Source organism: Protopterus annectens, chromosome 16.part0, assembly GCF_019279795.1.
Source record: "Protopterus annectens isolate FY-2018-M chromosome 16.part0, PAN1.0, whole genome shotgun sequence".
Classification (NCBI taxonomy): domain Eukaryota; kingdom Metazoa; phylum Chordata; order Ceratodontiformes; family Protopteridae; genus Protopterus; species Protopterus annectens.
In genome coordinates this window covers 466,418,207-466,437,583 of record NC_056750.1, presented here as the reverse complement: position 1 = coordinate 466,437,583, position 19,377 = coordinate 466,418,207, and the positions used below count along the sequence as shown (strand labels likewise).

Genomic DNA, 19,377 nt, shown 5'->3' with positions numbered 1-19,377 from the left:
CAAAATATCTGTAGCTATTCATTGTGCTAAGTAGAAGGATTTCCTGACAACAGCTGTCACATAATTATCAAAGGAGAGGAAAATGTTGACCCAAGTGCCCAAGTCCCTGACTACCTTTTCTTTTTATAAGGTTGTGTTACCTCAACTGTACAATGTGGGTAACTTCTGTTTTCCAAAAGAAACAATAATGTATATTTTTAGCATTTAATTCAAGCACATTTTATGTACACCAGACATTAACTAAGGTAAGATCTTTCTGACTGGTACAGATATTTGAATGAGTTTTAACAATTACACACAGTTTGCAGTCATCTGCATATTTGGTTAACCAGAGGTCATGGTTATCATCTTTGAGATCACAGAAGTAGACACCAAACAGGAAAGGACCCAGCACAGACATCTGGGGGACACCACTGATTAACTTAACACTATCTGAAGGGTCATCTTGCAAACTATGTGGGTTCTATTTTTCACACAACTGGCACCCCCTCTTACCACATAAAGATCTATGTTTAAATATGATAGTTTCCTTACAATTCTGCATGAGGTATGGTATCAACTGCTTTGACCAGATCAAAATAAGCTGTGTGAACAGCATGTCTATTGTTGACAGCTTGTGTAACTTTCCCAGAGAAATTAGTAAGGTTTAAAAGGCACATTCTCCCTTTGATGATGTCAAATTGTTGGAGCATCAAGCTTAATGCAATTTTTAATATCATAATTAATGATATTGGTTATGATATGCTCCTCAGCCTTACAGATTAGACTCATAAGGCTGACTGGTCTGTAATTCCCAGGGTCAGTGGTAGGGCCACCCTTGAGGGGCATCAGCATAGCACTGTGCCAAGATTCAGGTACACAGCCTATGGCAAGGCTTAGATTAAAGAATTTAAGGAGAGGTTCAGTGACGGCCTCTTTTACTCTGTTTAGTAAGCACCTAGGTAAGTTATTGGGACCCACAAAGGAAGTGTTTTTGATTTTAAACAGAAACTTAAGAACATGTTCTTTAGTATTAATGGAGTATACAGGTGTTGGAATGAGCATTTTGTGGGTGCAGGATGCAGAAAACTTGTTTCCTAATATACTTGCAATGTCATCTGGGTCAGAGTGGGGGAATCCCATTAAGGAGAAGTTGCAATGCTGAGTGTTATTCCTTAATTTTTAATAAAGCTAAAGAAAGATTTGTAATTATCCTTTGCTTCATATTCTAATTTCTGTTCATGGGTTGCATTACGTGCCCTTATAGTGCTTTCATTTTCTTGGTAATATTTTTATATTATCCTTAGTCTGAGGAGTTCTTACCTTACTGTACAGTTTATGGAGTTTTCCCTTTTGTTACAAAGTTTATGTTGATTGACATGGGGGGGGGGGCTGTTTTTAAATATTCCATTGTACTTGGCTCCTGCTGGGACTGCTAGAAATAAGCATTAGTCTAATTGGCCATAAAACTCCTTAGCTGGCTTCTATATCAGTGTCAGTGGTACAGATGTCATGGGTAAATTTACAGATTTCATCATATAATTGTATAAGGATGACATTTTTGTGATTCTTAAATACAGAGGTACTGATAACAAGGCAGATGGTGGTACTGAGAGTAAATTTCATGAGTGTATAGACAGTCTTAACCAGAGAAGGAGATACTAGAGGAGTGGAAGAGGTAGAATCACTATTAGTCAAGATGAGATCCAGAATATATTGGCTTCTAGTGGGTTAGCTCACTAATTGATTCTAGGAATTCCTATTAATCAAATCCAGAAATCTCTGGACACACCCTGTATTAGTGGTTTGACTGGCTAGCTGAAGTCACCTAGAATTATGGAGTTATTGCCATAGGAATTTCTTCTGAAACGTCTAAGAATCTAATATGATCATAAGGAGACATGGACATAGTTCTGTAGCATACTATATGCTCGTAGCTTGTCTTGTCCATGGTAACTGGATGTTGGTTATTAGTCTAGATGATATGTGGTTCTTGACAAATATGGAAACCTCACTGGAGTTTCTACCAGGCTCGAAGGCATGGTTAGTGCAAAACATACTGTAGGTATGTAAGGAATGCTTTATTTACATTTAACCAATCTCTGTAAGTATGCATACATGGACACATTCCAGATGCAATTTGTCATTGAGACTTCTGTCACAGAGAAGAGCTACCTTAATGTGGTGCAATTTAGTGTCTGAAGAATTGGCTAAATCAGGATATTCAATAGCTGGACTCAGCCAAAAAAAGGCACTATGGGGCAGCAATGGCTTTTATCAGTATGTAATGCAAGCAATCCCTTGAAAAACAACTAGGACCATCTACTGTCTTTTATCAGGCTAGTACATACTGGATCCCTATGGAATTATACCAGCTATTAAGCCAATTATCTTCTCTCTATACCTAGGCATTATTTTTGGTGAAGAAAGGAGTCTATTCAGGACCAGAGTATTAATTGAATTCATCACATGCCTAAGGTGTTCTTTCTTGTCTCTCTGCATGCTCCTGCCAGGGGTCTGTCTGTACCCTGTGCTTTCACTCCCACATAGACTACTACCATGTCATAGTCATACTTGTCTTGGGAAAGTGTCCTGATGGACCTTGTAACATATTCGATCCTGGTACCTGGTAAAGGGGTGAGAGTAACTCCATTACTGTCCAGCTGGGTGATTGAGGATACGTTATGCCTAACAACCAAGCCATCAATTACTAATCCATTCTTATCAGAAACTAGTTTAGCATTACATGACTGGAAGAAACCCTAAAAATACTGAAATAAATATAAATATATTGTCATCCACTGCACTCTTCTTCTTGGCCAGTGTTTAACCCAGTAAGTGCTGGTCTTGTTCTCTTAGGACTGTACAGTCCTAGGTTTAATTGTCAAGCCTATGATCTATTGACTTACTGGCTTTCAACAATCTTGATAGGCATTACCATAGGTTCAGAGGTAGGTACTAGGCTATTAGCCCTAGGGCCTATATAAGCCTAGCCAAAAAGGTACCCTGGCTTTTGCCACCCAAGAAAATTATTTTCCTGTGCCCCTGTCGAGCAGAGCCACAGAAGTGATCCCCGGGGTGAATTTCCTATTTCCCATTCCCATCCAATCAAGATTTTTCTTGAAGAGTGCTGAGCTTTGTTTGATATAGATAAGTAGTTTGTTCCAGAGTATGGGAAGTCTCTGGGACAGGAATCTATCCCTCCAGCATGTTCTGTTTATTGTGGTGACAAGGGTTAGGTCCCTAGAGCGTGTAGCTTGGAGGGATTGAGATTTCTTTAAGTGGAGCATGTCTAACAGCTCTGGGTTTGACATAGCTTTGTATGTTAACCAGAGATCGTCTCTGAGTAGGCGATATTCAACGGAGTAAAGCTGGAGTTTTTTGAGATGGTCTGCGTAGGGAATCTGTTTGAGGCCGATAATCCTCTTTGTGAGGTATTTCTGTGGCCTTTCCAGTTGTTGTAGATGTCTTGTGAGGTACATACCAAAAGAGGCGTTGTACTCTATAATGGGTCTAATGAGTGACGAGTAGAGGGGAACAATGACCTCTTTTTTCCTAGATGAGAAACATTTTGTGATGAGGTGTGCCACACAGAAGGATTTCCTGACTACTGTGGCAATGTGATTATCAAAGGAGAGACTACTGTCCACCTGTGTCCCAAGGTCTCTTATCATACCTTTGGTGTTAAGTAGACTACCGCCTATGTGGTAGTTCATGGGTACAGAGTTTTTACCAAAGGGGATGACAATGCACTTCTTGGCATTGAGCTTGAGGCCATGGCTTTGACACCAGGCATCTGTCTCAGTGAGGCCCTTTTGTAGGATGTCTACATCATTAGGAGTTTTGATTATGGCTCCTAGTTTGCAGTCATCTGCGAACTTTGTTAGCCAAAGACCTTCTGTGTTAGCCTGTACTTCAGAGAAGTAGATGCCAAACAGGAGAGGACCCAGGACTGAACCCTGTGGTACTCCACTTGTCACTGGCCTGAAGTCGGATTTGGATTCTGCTACTTTCACATTGTGGGTTCTGTCAGTGAGCCAGTTGGCAACCCATCTTGTGACATAGGGATTTATACCTAGTTTAGTGAGTTTATCTATAATTCCAGAGTGGGGGATGGTGTCGAAAGCCTTGGCGAGATCTAGTGACATTTTTTATTTGTCATATACATATCAAGAGTATTTTAAAATCAAGTTAATGACAGACTTCTGAAAGTTAAGAGGAAGCTTACTCTATAATCCTGGAAGTGTGGAATATATGTATAACTATTTTTCAATTAATTAAGACCCCAGTTTAAAGCCAATTGATGAAGAACAGCCAATGTAAATACCCTTCCTCAGGGCCACATTACTTAATCCCTTCCGTCTATATCCATGCAACTCTAATCCCTTTTCACATAATACTGTATGTCTGTATCATGTACATACAGTGTCCCCTGGCTTTACTTTTATTTTATAAGACATATTGTTGCTTTGTAACTTAAACCAAGTTTGCTGTTGCTTAAAGTTTGTATTTATATGTATTTCAAGGACTTGTATATGCTGCGTTTCTTATGCATGTTGTATTAATAATCTCGATTGCTTGTTGTTACTGTAAAGCATGGGCTGGCCTGAAATTTGTTAGTTTGAGTTTCATTCCAAAAAGCAAACATAAATAAATAAATCTAGTGTTAGCTCCATAGCAGTGTGTTGCATGCATAGACTTTCAAACATTACCAGATCAGACACTGCCTTATACTTATACCTTATGGTGGAGGTAATCTGTTAGTAACTTGCAATAAACAGAAAACAATGGCAGTTCTTGAAGCCCTTCTAAACAGTCCAAGTTTTCCAGATATATGATTTTTCTAGTAAGGGTGTCCTTTCAGGTTTGTTCAAGTACCTTGTTGAAAAACTATAAATGTAATCGATAACGGGTCAGATCAGGGAGGTATAAAGTGACACAATGTTCTCAGTGGAGTGGCTAGATATACCCTTTAGAATATAGTATGCTTTTTCTTACTTTGGTAGGTACACATTGGTCAATGTATTGACTGCTGCCTTCCACTGCCTGTAGATTTTTAACAATGTTTTTTACTACCTTGCCTTTTGTTTCATAAAAGATAATCTACATCCTTTTTGCCAAATCTCTAACATTAAATGTGAGGTCATTACTACTGTACCATGTGAATTTTTACAGACCAACTTGGAGAATTCCAGAATCTTTTATCAAAATAATGACGTTAAACTGTTTGCTGTGATTGGCATATTTGGTTATCAGTAGTCCATTCTCCACTTTTAAATCTTAGAAGAACAGTCCAAAAGACAAAAGAAAGAGGCCCCGGGAGAGAATCATTGCAATGCCTGTTAGGACAGAAAGGTAGGTACCCCACCTCAACAATGACTTGTTGCACCCTGTTGCTTAACTGCTGTTTTGCTCATTGGATTAAATATGGACTGACATTTACTGCTTTTACTTTTTCCATTATTCCTTAGGAGGAAAGGTGTCATAAACCTTAGCAAGGTTAAGATTAGCAGTATGTAGTTTCAACCCTTCATCATGTTCTGCTGCTATCTCTGCAAAGAATGCAACAAAATTCAAAAGGCAAAATCTCCTCTTTAAAATCTATACTGTTCCATCACTAACAGAAGTTAGTTCCCTCTATTATTCTGGATGAGCTCCATTATTATTCTCCCCATGATTTTTCACTAAATACTGATGTCTAAAATTATTCGGGCTTTATGTGACACCCCTCCACATTTTGTGGAATGTTTACTGGAAAAACGTTACAGTCACAGTTTTTACCTCTTATCTTGTCAACAAACATAACAGACTAAAGCAGGGGAGATTATCAAAATATTTGTTAAATCACTGATCGCCCTTGATCAGCCTCCCTTATCAGTAATGTGAAAAAAATACTGTATTTTTCTTTGACCTGCCTCCATGAATCCATTTGGCTATGGATTTTGCTGCCTTCTGGATTCACATTTATGTCACAGTCCTTTCTTTTCCTTGAATCTTATTTAGTTGTAAATCACACAAGGTAAAACTGTATATATCCAGGGATGACTTAACATTGTCTGTTTGCTTTGGTTAAATTGCCAGTCCAAGTCGCACAAAACACAGGCTGAAGATGTAGAACTATTAAAAACATATTTACTGTGATTAATCAAATTTTGCTTAGCCAGGACACAAATAATCACAACTAAAGCATTAAATACTAACTTTTTTCTTTTTGCTCTTCTACTGCCAGCCATCAGGTCTCCCCCAGTCAGACTCAGACCATTAGTTCCCCCATACTAGGGTTGTATCCAGTTCTGCAGAAGGATGACAATCATCCAGAGGTGATTTAATTCAGGCAGTGATGAGGGTAGTTTGTGGCCTTTCTGACAAATGAGTATTATTTTTAGGACCTAGTTTTCCCCTTGTTGGAGAAAACATGAGAACTGCTATGAAGGCTACTGCCATGTGATGCGTGCAGGTCACATGCACATTCTCAGATCATCGTCTGCAGCTTGCTGTCCCTCCGCCAAGGAATTATGACTTTCTTGTTGTTGGCTCCACACATTCCCTTCCAAGATGAGCATGCTCTTCCTCCCTTGCCTGCTCTTTCAAGCACCCAAGCAGCTAGTCAAATCCGAGTCAACTCAGCTGTAGTCAGGGCGTTAATCCCCTACACCACCAAAGCCATCTATTTAACACTAACTTTAATTGCACTCTCAAGTAAGTACTACAAAAACATCATCTTGCACTCTAAAACTTTTCGCAGAGCCAAGTCCCTCTAATCCCCCAATATGGGGGTCCTCTGACTCCCAGTCTCAATACATAGGAATTCTGAGTTTGCACAATCTCAGAGAAAATGAAACAGCTGTAAAACAATTACAAAATTCATGCTGCCCCGTCTTCTCCAAGTTTCATAACCTAAAATCAAAGCACAGCATCTGTGACAAATCAAGTTCCAATGTACTAAATGTCAACAACATAGACATAATCTTCTTTCTATGATATCCTGTTTTATAATAGACATACAATGAAGTGTAGAGTTCTCTCTCAGAAATAACATCTGTACCTTCAGAGTGCAGATCATTCACAGTGTAATACCTTACAACCAAGTTTGATACTTTAACAATCAAATGTACTAGCCTGTCTGCAGTTACAGAACTGTACTTTGAACATATGTTGAATGATCTTTTATCAATTTCCTTTTCACTATGTTTATACTAACTGGACTGTAGTCATTCACTGTGTTCTTTGCCACTGAGTCTGTCTTCATCTCAACTTACTTGATAGGGGGTACTGATTGTTAATAGTCTCAATAATGCAGGCCTATGGAATGATATTATAATGTGATAGGGCATGCTAAGTGCTTTCTAACTGGCAACAGAAGAATACATACATATGTCAATGAAATGATCCCTTCGGATCCTTCACAGGGAAAAACTAATAAATAGAAACAAGGAAAAAGAATGCAATTTTTGACCTAAATACTATGGTGGTTTTTGTTACAACTTGAAATCAGAAAGGTAGAGACCCTGAAATTTTAATAATAAGATTATGTATTTTTTACTACAGCCATGTGCAGTTAAGGATTACACCACAAACTAAACACAAAAATAAGCCATTGAGCAAATCGTAAGGGAATACATGCAATTATTGTCTTATTATAACCTGTAATGCAAAAATAAATAAATAACCAAAAACAAGGAACCTAAGACAAAAATTCAGTTCCAGTATGACGGTGTTTAGTTCCATGCATGCTTGAACATAGCAAAACTGGATAAACAAGACAATTCAGCTGAGAACTTACACAAATACAAATGAGTAATACTGCCTCATTTTACCACATATAAGATTTTGTAACTGTCAGCTAGAAGCCAAAATGTGTATTACATGTCCTTACCACTGTATCTATTACAGAAAAATGTTTGCAAACTATTTTACCAGTACTTAAAAACAGTATCCATAATAATACTTTTCATAACTCGATACTTCTGCAAAATTAAGCAAGTTTCAATGTTGCTTCAACAAAACAGCATATTAAGTTTTTATTACTAGCAAACAAATATCAAAGGCAAAACACATACTTTTGTCAGTTTATCTATAAATCAGTCATCAGTCTGAAAATCCCAGCAATCCTGACACAGCGACATTAGTTAGCAGTGAAAGAAAACTAATTCATCTCTGCATTCTTCCATATAGCCTGTCTTTCTTCATCCTAGATACCTATGAATATGGCTTACAAGGAAAAGCACTGCATATTCCAAAATAAAAAGGAATTATTTACAAGGCCAATTTGCATGCTTGCCTTGCTAGTCATAATGAACAGCAGTCTGCTGTTTTATGATACTGTACGTTAACACTCTATCTACATATCTGCTAAACATCCGACTTTAGAAGGAAATGTGCAAAGGAAAAGCTGACTTACAGCTGATTGACTTTTCTTAACAGTGAGAGAAATCTGACCTGCTATTACCTTTCTGTAAGTAGCTGCGTGCTACAGAGCCAGACGTTTTTTTTGGCATTGCTATTACAGGCTGGTTTCTAACATTTTAACTGCAAAATAGCTCCAAACATTTTAAAATATTATCGGAAGGCAATATTACTCAGCATTATTCTTGCAGACATGTTACTACTAGTACATAAAGACAACAGCAGAGAAGAAAGGCAGTGAATAAGAGAGAGGCACAGGGCAATGACACTGATACTATTTTTGGTGATTTATGAGATCCCAAACAAAAGAAAACAGATCAACATCATGTTAATACACTTACCAAGGGTCTGTGAGTAGAATGGCAAACAAGCATAATCCCTCCATATCGCACTTCAGTCAAGATCAAAGTTAAAATGGCTCAGGCTAGGACTGCTGCTTTTTGCCCTGCCTATGTCCTTGTACTTCAGCTGTGTTTAGACTATTTTGTTAAAGTTATTTAGCTTGTGCTTGGATTGATCTGCAGAGCACATTCCAGTCCTTAGACTCCCAGACTGCCTCACTTCCTCTGGAGCTGATAGCTGGATTACGTGAGCAAGTTGTCTGTTAGCTTTTAGAAAAGCAGATTCTTTCCTGAATAGCAAGTAGACTAGCTAGCTGTATCTTTGTTCCAAGTAAAAAAAGGAAAGCGAATAGCAGTTCTATTGTCCATCCCTGACTAGGAGTGAATGTCCTTTATTTGATTTTTATCATCGGTTGTGGGCAGCATTCCAGCCAACACATATATGACACTGCAGACCATAAATATGTTGCATAGGTGGTTAATAATTTACCATACTAGTTCAATTACTATGTGCAGGTATAGCAAACAAGCATTCTTGTGTTCTTCACCTCATAATAAAAAAACTTAACAGACTGATAAATTATTCTGTAGGAAATGAAACCAGCATTGCTTCAGTAGCCAAATGTTAATGTATTTCAAATTAGTATAACACTGCTGAATAGTCATGCTGGCTTCAACTGCAGATTGTAACATTTTATACATTAGCTGAGTCAATGAAAACCTCAGTGGGACAAGTAATTCTGCAATAAGAAGACATGCACAGTGAGTGACTGGAAATACCGATTTCTTCCCATTTGTACAGAGTTCAAAACACAAATTAATTCCCATGTTTGAAACAACAAATTACTGTGCCATAAATAGCTTCCCCCAAGTCACAGAACACAGACTGAGGAAGAATTAGCTGTTTGACTCAGTTCAGTAGTATGTAACCACTCCTGCAGGATTTGTACATTTTCCTTCTTGTTGTAGATTTTAATACACATTCACATGAAAACAATGTAATTGAGACTTAGACTACAACAGCACTGTGCATGCAGATTATCTCAACCCAAACTGTCTATCAGTTTATGTTATATTATATTAATAATAACCCCACAACAGTCTGAAAAACCCTGTTACAATGTGGAACATCCAGTCAGAAATTAAGTGTATCAGAATTCATCTGTTTCTTGAATTCAGATTTCTTCATCAGTAAGAGCAGTCAATAGCTTGTTGGGTGCATTTTCAAATTTCCTAGTAAACTGATACAAAGGGAAATTCACTGCTAAATGGACTAAATCTGACAAAAATAAAATAAAAGAAAGCATCTTTGAAGGGTTTAACCCCCCCTGCACCACTAATTTGGGGAGTATGTTTCCATTATTGGGGCAACAGTTCTAATCAGCATTTGGAATATTTGCCCGCGGTCGCAAAGATCACAATGCTGCCGGTGATGTTTATACAAAAAGTTATACTTCCCTTGCAGACTGTCACCGAATGTATTATTTATTTAAATAGCAATGTGTATGCATCCCAGCTCTTAAGCCCCTTAAAGAAAAGGATGAATGTGTTCATTTTTATGTTTTGTTCACATTTCTTTTCAGCTGTGATACTGAAACACCAGTTAGGAGAACTGTTGACAGACATACAGTCTGTGACTGAATATTGAAGGAAAGCAGCCGTAGGTGTTCAGACTTAACCTTTCAGCAGTTCAATGTCTGTATTCCTTTTTTTTTTTGGATGTGCTAAACAGGAACTGAGAGCAATCTTTTATTTGTAACAGAAGGCAGCTAGTCAACATGTCAGTAGCGCTTAATGGAAAATATTTGCATGCTAAACCCTTGTCATACATATGTAAACAGAAACATACATTAGGAGTACAAATAGGCGAATCTTTCTACGGTTACAGTCGTTTCGTCATTAGATGAAACTAGTATTTTACTTTTCATTTCTACACACGTTTTGGGAACAATTCTATGAAACAATACATCAGGCAACAGGTTTCCTGTCTCAGAGAGGATCGCAGCTGTTCACTCCTTTCTCAACAAGCAAAGACAAAGCCAAAGTAATGATGGACCAATGCTCCCTATTACGGACAATTTTCAAATATTGAATTCACTTAGAAAGTCAAGAAAAAGTTGCATCAATATCTCCGACAGATTTTCAGACGCAACAGCATGGTAACATTCCAACTGCTCATGACATCTGTTGCCCCTATAAAGGAAAAGTACCATCTGGGGACACCTCCCCCCAAATTTGAAAACACTGTGACACCTCAGAATGACACAAAATCTTTGCTAAACCCCATACCGATCCATGTCAGGATTTCCTTATAAATAGCAGCAGCCAAGTCCTTCCATCCATCTACGGTTATTATCCTGCATGTGGATGGCAGAATCACCAAATCACAGGCAACAAGATCACTGAGGCATAATAGTGGCAGCTGCCTTGCTGATGGGGCCAATAGTCCAGAGGCAAAAAAAAGACTGACAGTAGACTGGTGCAGGTTCCAGAGCTTTTTATATGCCGATTTTAGATCACATGATACAAATTTTATGCAGTCAGCTTGCTTTAATTACAGACATTTTGGCACTTGGACTTTTTCTATGTTGTCTTGAAACCCTGAAAATCTCAGCTGTACAAAAATGTTGTGGGGCTGAATTCTTTCAATCAAGATTCAAAATAGGTCTTAAGGTTTAAAGTAACAGGCTGTGGCACAGGATTTAAATATGAAGGTAGGCCAGTCCCTAATTTCAGAATCATTACTCTACAGGACACAGCACCTAGTTCACACAGAGGTGGTTAGACTCACTGTCTTTATATCCTTCATTGTGTATCTTCAAGCTGATTATCTACTGCTTAAGTGTCCCTGACATCACCACTACCCCCGCCCCGGGCTGGGGGTGCTTTTGCCATGGGTAGGGGATGTGGATCATGGAGGTAAACTTCTTGCAGCATCATAGTCACGTATAAAGATTTTTTGCAATGCTCTAACTTGACAGAGCTGCTGATGTCACATGCAACACTGCACATAGTGTCAGTCAGCAGCAGCTATATCTTCAAATGTTAAATTTTAAGGGCAAATTGCCTTGCAGTTATGGTATGCTCCAACCACTGCTATACCGCAGGCTGGAATCCCACCCTTCCTTTCTGGACTGGATAAGCTTATAATAAAATGTTGCTCCTTCCCTGTCACCTCCAGGACTCAATGTACTAATCATTCTCTGGTTATATGGGTCACGGTCAAGCCTCCATCCCTCTAAACCATGGACCAGGATTTGTATCTTTCTAACAGTATTGTAGAAAATGACAATTTAATCCTGAATTTTCAACTGCTGTTGACTAACGTAAACTGCAGCATCTCTCTATCACTCATGAACATATTGAACATGGCTCTCCACCTACTTCACTTCTGCTTTGTTCAATACCTCCTGCTGTCGCAGTGTATGTACAAAGGAATATATATTTATGCTTGCACGTGCTAAACATTGCATGAATCCATCTACTTACTCAAGATATGAGGCTGAGGCTGCACCTGCAAAGCTGGCAAATAAAATATGAATTCAAATGTAATAAAAGTGTGTTGCAGCAGCTATAATTCATTGTTTACTTTTAGATGTGAATATATGAAGGACACACCACAACAAATGTCCTGACCAGACTTTCTTGTCACCCCTTTTCCATTTATATCAATGCTGAATCCTAAAATGCATACATACAACCAAAACAGCACTGGATGAGTCCTTAACAGATATTTTTTCCTTTAAGGCTGATTAAGCAGTTTTTGTTAAATACTTAATAAACAGAGATTATTTCTTTTCTTTTCGGAGTAATGCAGGCAGGGTGCTATTATTTTGAATGATCATATATCAAATCCCATCAAGATAACCCAAACTTAACAAAAGGTTGCAAAAATGTCATGTTGTTTTTTTTTTTTTAGCTATCAATTTAAAAGGAAAAACAGGTCTGTAGTATCTAGGTGCCATTCTCTAACTTTATATATAAACATTAGAAATGATTTTATTAATTTGTTTGCCTTGTGAGTTACAAAAAAAAACTAAGTTACGGAGAAAAAAGTGGCAGATTACAATGTTAATAAATATAATCACAAAATAAAGAGAAAAAACTGCTGTCTGGTACTTTGCTCTGTTTTATTTTGTACTGCTCTTATTCTGTGGCTTGCTTAAGTAGTGTTAGGAAGCACAGTAGCTGCATTAATTTTGGTAGAGAAAGTAATTACATATGGGGGGTAGTATTAATGTGAGGTGGTAACTCAATACACTGCAAAATAGTCAGGATTTAAAAGACTTTACAAATACTAATCTGAAGTGGACATTCTGAGAGTTGAATGAAATGAAGGGTTCTTAGAGGTTGGGAAGCTCAGATGCAAGGGAAATCATCTTGTAGAAGTGTGAATTAGCCAGGGACTTGGTTATCGGGTCTATATCAGAACATCGAAGTATTAAAACTTCGAATGTTCTGATATCGAACACTATTCAGCGAACACTAAGAATAGCAAAGCTGCAAAACAGCAAATTCTTTCCTCAGGAAAGAATTCGGTTGGCCGTTTCTGTGGCTTCGCTATTCTTAGCTCTGTGGTGGAAAGTTACGGATTGGGTTCAGGTAAGTGTGCGATTGTTTGTATGTTAGGGTTAGGTTAGGGTTAGGGGCGGGTTAAGTGAGTTAGGGTTAGGGTGTGGATTAGGCTTGTGTGCGATATTGACAGACTTTAGGGTTAGGGGGCGGTTTAAGTGAGTTAGGGTTAGGGCGCGGGTTAGGTGGGTGTGCCTTAGTGACGGACCTTAGGGTTAGGGTTTGGGTTAAGGTAAGTAGGTAGATAGTAGTGTATGTTTAGTTTAATGTAGCGTTAGATGTAGGAATTTAAGTGTATGTGTGTGGTTGCTGTTTGTTTGATGTGCTTGTGTTGTGTGTATGTGTTTTGGAGCAGCGAATGTTTTCCATGGGGAAAACATTCTCTGTTCTGAATGTTCGATATTTTCATGTTTAGATGTTTTGGGGCCGATGAAATAGTGTTCGCTATTTTCATCTTTCGATAATGTGATATAAACGCTGGTTATCTGGTAGTTCTTTGTTGTTTAATTGGCACTTGAAAGCTGCTTCTGCTCTACTTTTACATCAAGAAATTCCAGGATCATCCATCTTGTGGCAGAAGATCTTCACCTGATATATATAAGATGGGACTCATTCCAGGAAGCTCATAGTGTGGTGGTTTATTGGCTACACGGCAAAGGAGAAAGTTTTCAAGATTTGTTTTTCTCTGCTATAAATCAGGCAAGTTTGCATGACTCTGTGTTTAGTTACACAGATCTCTGCAACATTTTGCAAGTGTTTCAGCTGCATCCAGAGCCATATAAACTAAGATAAGTATATTTTCTTGATTTACTGCACTTATAATTGTTTTATACAGTGATCACTACTGTTTTTGAGCATTTTTTAAATCATTTACTTCATTTTGTATTCAAAAATAGTCATTTCTCTGTTGGCTTTTACTAGTTCTGTTTGCCTCCAAATGACCTTGCAGAAAGTGAAAGTAGCCAGGGACTTTGTTGTCAGGTAGTCGTTTAGTGTTTGTTGTTTAATGTAATCTACTTGAGAGATGCTTTTTACATTAAGAATTTCCAGGATCTTCAATTTTGTGGCGCAAGGTATTTACCTGGTCTCTCTCAGTTGGGAATCACTCCAAGGAGCTCAAAGTGGGAATGTTTTTTTTGGCTAGGGGGCGGAGTCGTCAGTTTTAAAGCTTTTTTTCTGTGCTATAACTCAGGCAAATTTATGTAGAGTTGCCCACCAAGCAGTATCACTTAGCAGTGCCCTGTATAGTAGCAAATGCCTATACAGTAAGACTTCCCTATAAAGTTAGGATTAGGTCCAAAACCTGTTAAACAGTGTGGCATTGTGTGGAATTAAGCTTAAGCTTAGAGCAGCTAGCTTGCACATGGAGTAGCACTACCATATCCTAGCACTACATCACATCTTAAATTTAACCCAAGAAACTACCCTAGGACACCCCTGTTAAAACCCAGTCCTTAATCCTAAAATGTCCACCCTATTATAGGACTGGACAATAATTATACGCAATTTCCACATGTCTCTGTGGCTATTTTAGTAGATTTGGGGGGTCTATATTAAAATACCGAAACCTCACTTGCATGCATACCTAAACGGCGGCACATAAATAGTGAACCGTGAGAACACCGAACGTCCTGAACCGCAAAATTCAAAATATCGAATTTCCATAGTTGGCCAACCCCACCGCCCGCTATGTACTACCTACCCAAACAAAATAAATAATCCACATTTCCCCATATCTACACTTCACCCATATATCCCATATCCTAAGCAAACATTCACTACACACAAATGTATCTAACTATAAACAAACAGCACCCAACTACGGGAAAAGTATAATTTACGTATATATTCACCTACACAACTATATTACTATATATACACTTAACGTAACCCTACTTCTAACCCTAAACTGTAGGTTGCATGTATTATTATATATGCAGTTACCTTAACCCGCACCCTAACCCTAAGGTCAGTAACTATTGCACATTTACGTTAGGGAGCTATACCGGATAAGGGCCAACTATGGGAATTCAATATTTTGAATTTCGTGCTTCAGGACGTTCAGTGTTCTCGCAGTTCGCTATTTATGTGTCTGCGTTTAGGTATTCGCGTAAGTGAGGTTTCGGTATTTTAATATAGACCCGGTTTGGGCATCCTAAGGCAATGTAACAACTGTCTCATGTTCTCAACCAGTTAATCATTAAAGAAAATAAAATGGTATTTGAGAGATATAAATACACAACTTCCTGTGATGCAAAAATCTCGCATACAAATGAGGTTGCCAGGAATATCCACACTACATCCCCACACACACAGCTCACCCCCCTCCCCCCACACACACAGATTGTCTTAATCTCCAGAGTTTAAAAGAAACCTTCCCAAATCTGAAGGACCCCCAAAGCCACCTAACAGCAACACTTTGTTTGTTTGTGTCGCCACAGTGGAACTACGGTCTGCTAATGATTGGCAGTAGATTTGTACGTGCTGGCTTGTCAGGCCTAACGCACAACCTTCAATGAAGGAACGCCCATTCATGCATGTCACCACACAGAAGACGCTCTAACTGAGAATCGAACGGGCAACGTCTAACTGTGAGGTGACAATGCTATGGCAGTATCACCACCGCTAACAGCAACACTAATCCCCAGCAATCACTAAAACACACACCAAAAGCAACATCAAATATCTCACATCAGCCTACACCCAATGGTCCTCCAAGAGCAAAGCCCATAAGGCAAGCATATACTTTACCTAATACTCATGTCATTAGGGACTCCATTATGCGACATACAGATGCCCCATTCACCAGGTTAGACAAGGACAAGATAACGGTTAGTTGTCTATCTGGAGCCAATATCATGCAAGCACTCAAGTCACTGCACCCCAGGTAAAAATATGATTCTATCATAGTACCTGTGGGTGTAAATGACCTCAGATGTAACTCATTGGACTATATGAGAAGAAACATATTGGATATCTCAAAATATGTGTCACAGATCTGAGTCTTGCACTAAGCAGCACTCTTCTGCAAGGATGATGCCACAGTATGAATATAAAATGATTGAGTCTAATAATTTGCTTAGTTTCTGGTTTCAGTCCAGGGGGATCTAATATCTGTCAGCATGGGAGGACATGCTCAAAAGACCATGCTGCTTTACCAAGGATAGGCTGCACCTGACCCCCCCTCCAGGCTTTCTGATATTGACTATAAATTTTTCCACTGCCTTACAGTCTTTTTAGGCAATGCCAGAAAGATAAAACTACCAACATAGTGAAAAAGTCTCCAAGCAACCTTAAGATGTTACTGCTCAATGCTAGGAGCCTAAACACAAAACTCCACACCCTTCAAACCCTCCTCACTCTGAAGAATGTAGACATTTATGCTATGACCGACACTTGGTTTAAAGATGGAGAAAGTACTCTGGCAGTGCAAGGCTACATAGCCTTCCACACATTTAGACCAACAGCACAGACTAGGACCAAAGGTGGAGGTGTTTTGATCTACATTAGCAACAAACATATCTCCAGGTTGGTTAAACAGGATGATTTCATGGAGCTCATCCATGTGCAAGTCACTATAGAGAAGGTCCTTCACCATATCATGGCTACCTACAGGTCACCATATATACCCCTAGAGTCTCATGATGCTTACCTAAACCTACTAGAAGCACTTACCACCCAGTCAATCACCCAATTCATGGTTGACTAAAACTACCCCTCTAGAGACTGGGAAACTTACACTGCCTGAAACTCAAAAGCACATTTCCTGGACTTATTAACACACACACACCCTGGAACAGATAGTGCACATGCCAACCACGGGATCAAACATACTGGATCTGGTACTCACCAACATGGGAGAATACTGCAACCACAACCACAAACCCCCAACCCTGGGTCACATCCTCACTAGAGAGGTCGGATCACAAAGTTGTTACCTTTGAAGTAAAACTCAACCTGGAAAACACAGCTAAGCAAGTAACAGTTAGGAACTATTCTAAGGCAAACTACATCCTATTAAGTGACAGTCTGTCAAAATTCAAGGTTGCAAACCCCCAAGACCACAGCTATCGATGCAGAATTATTCACAGACTATGTATAGAAATATGTGAATGGCTGAACAGAGGCTGTCTTATCTACCAGAAGTAAACCCAAAACAAACACTAAAAACAAGTCTCACTGGTGGAATCCTCACCTAAACACAGTACATAATAAAAAAAGATGACAAATAAAGATAAGTGCTCTCTTATACAACTAAACAATATACTAAGAGGTCTAATTAAGTTCAACAAGACTAACTACGAGGTCAGGATAACTTCACAGGCTAAGGACAATCACAAGGCCTTCTTCAGCTATGTCCAGAAACTTAAAGACAACACAAAGCAGTGTGTGACATTGCAAATTTACTGGCTGATAAATTCACCTCAGACTTCATTCCCCCACTCCTTCTCAGCACCACCAGGTAAAATCCCTTCCAACGTACTACCCCCACCTATTAGCAGGGAGCAGGTGCTGGGAGCACTCGCTAAAGCCAAGAACATCACCTCCATCGGTCCTGACAACATCTCTGTTTCCTTTCTGAATGGTCTAAAACACGACATATCAGGACCATTTGAGGAGCTCTTCAGCTAAAGCCTTGAAACAGGTTACATTCCAAGTGAACAGAGGACCACAACAGTCATTCTCCTCCATGACGCTGGACCATCAACTGACTCAGGAAACTGCAGACACATCTAGCCTAATATTTCAAGCTATGGAACGAATTATGACGGCTATGATAAACAAGTGACATTGGAAACCTACAGACACTGCACTCATCCCAATTTGGCTTTGTTATGTGAAGGTCATGCCTACATAACCTGGTAGACTTCTTTGAGCAGGTTGTCAAGGCAATGGAAAAATGTAAAACAGTGTGTACTGCATACTTTGACCTAACCAAGGCATTCGATACAGCACCCCAGTGAGGCATTGTTGACAGGCTCTCTGAGCTTGATATAAATCCCTACATAACTCACTGGATGGCTGGTTGTCTCACAGACAGGACTCAAAAAGTCAGGATTGGGAAGATCATCTCCACAAAGAGACTGATCACAAGCAGAGTATCCCAGGGTTCTGTGTTGGGCCAGCTCCTGTTTGGCATCTTCTTGGAAGTCAAAGTTAATGTTCAATGCCTGTGGCTCACCACGTTAAAATTGCTGTAAATTGGGAGCTATTACAGACTCCCCCAAGACACCAACATCTTACAAGAGGGTTTAACATAGACAAACGACTGGTTCCAAAGCTATGGCCTCAAACACAATGCCAAAAAAATGCATTATAATGCCATTTGGGAAACTGTCAATCAGAGTTAATTACTCCATTGATAAAATGCCCCTAAGAGTGGACCAAGTAGTAAGGGATCTGGAACATATGTAAACAGCAATCCGGCCTTTGACCAACATGTAGTAAAGAAAGTAAGACAATCATTCTATACCACTCAACTTATTGATAAAGGTATGACACCCAGGTCCAAATACTTTATAGCACCACTCTACTCGACCCTTATTGGACTTATTATTGAATACAATGCCTCCTTTGGCATGTATCTAACCAGACACTTGCAACAGTTGGAATGCCAACAAAGGCTTCTCACCAGGAGAATTCAGGGCATGAACACCCTGTACTATACTGATCACCTATATTCAGTCTCCTACAGGCTGTCAAGAGGGAATCTTTGCTTGACTTACAGGGCTTCCTCAGACCCAGCCCTGATGTATCTGTTATACATGTGCAAAACAAACAGCACCAGAATCACTAGATCCAGGCATCTGAACTTCGAGTGTGACATAAACAGAACATGCTGGAGAGAGAGAGATATGTGTCCCAAAGGATCCCCACTCTAGTCAACAGGCTCCCCATCCATGTAAAACAGAATTCATCCCTGACCCTATTCAAATGAATCCTCGACAACAAGATGGGAAATCGTAAATTTACCCCCCACCCCCAGTCTGGTCTCCATATCTCTTATGGAAAAAGGACATCAATAAGAGAAGTATTATTCCAACTAACACCCCCCTATACACATAAATTCTTACTTAAC

The 19,377-nt window shown here is 39.2% G+C and overlaps 2 protein-coding genes across 3 annotated transcripts in view; both read right to left on the bottom strand.

The window, feature by feature from the left end:
* Positions 1–8,940, bottom strand: part of LOC122790821 (disabled homolog 2-interacting protein-like) — a 1,962,433-nt gene extending 1,953,493 nt beyond the window's left edge. For both annotated transcript variants that reach the window (XM_044058453.1, XM_044058454.1), the window contains exon 1: positions 8,727–8,940. The gene's annotated coding sequence lies outside the window, so the exon portion shown is untranslated. The remainder of the gene's footprint in view (positions 1–8,726) is intronic.
* The window catches only part of LOC122790822 (disabled homolog 2-interacting protein-like), a 2,409,524-nt gene that overhangs the window by 177,317 nt on the left and 2,212,830 nt on the right, over positions 1–19,377 (bottom strand). The window lies entirely within an intron of this gene.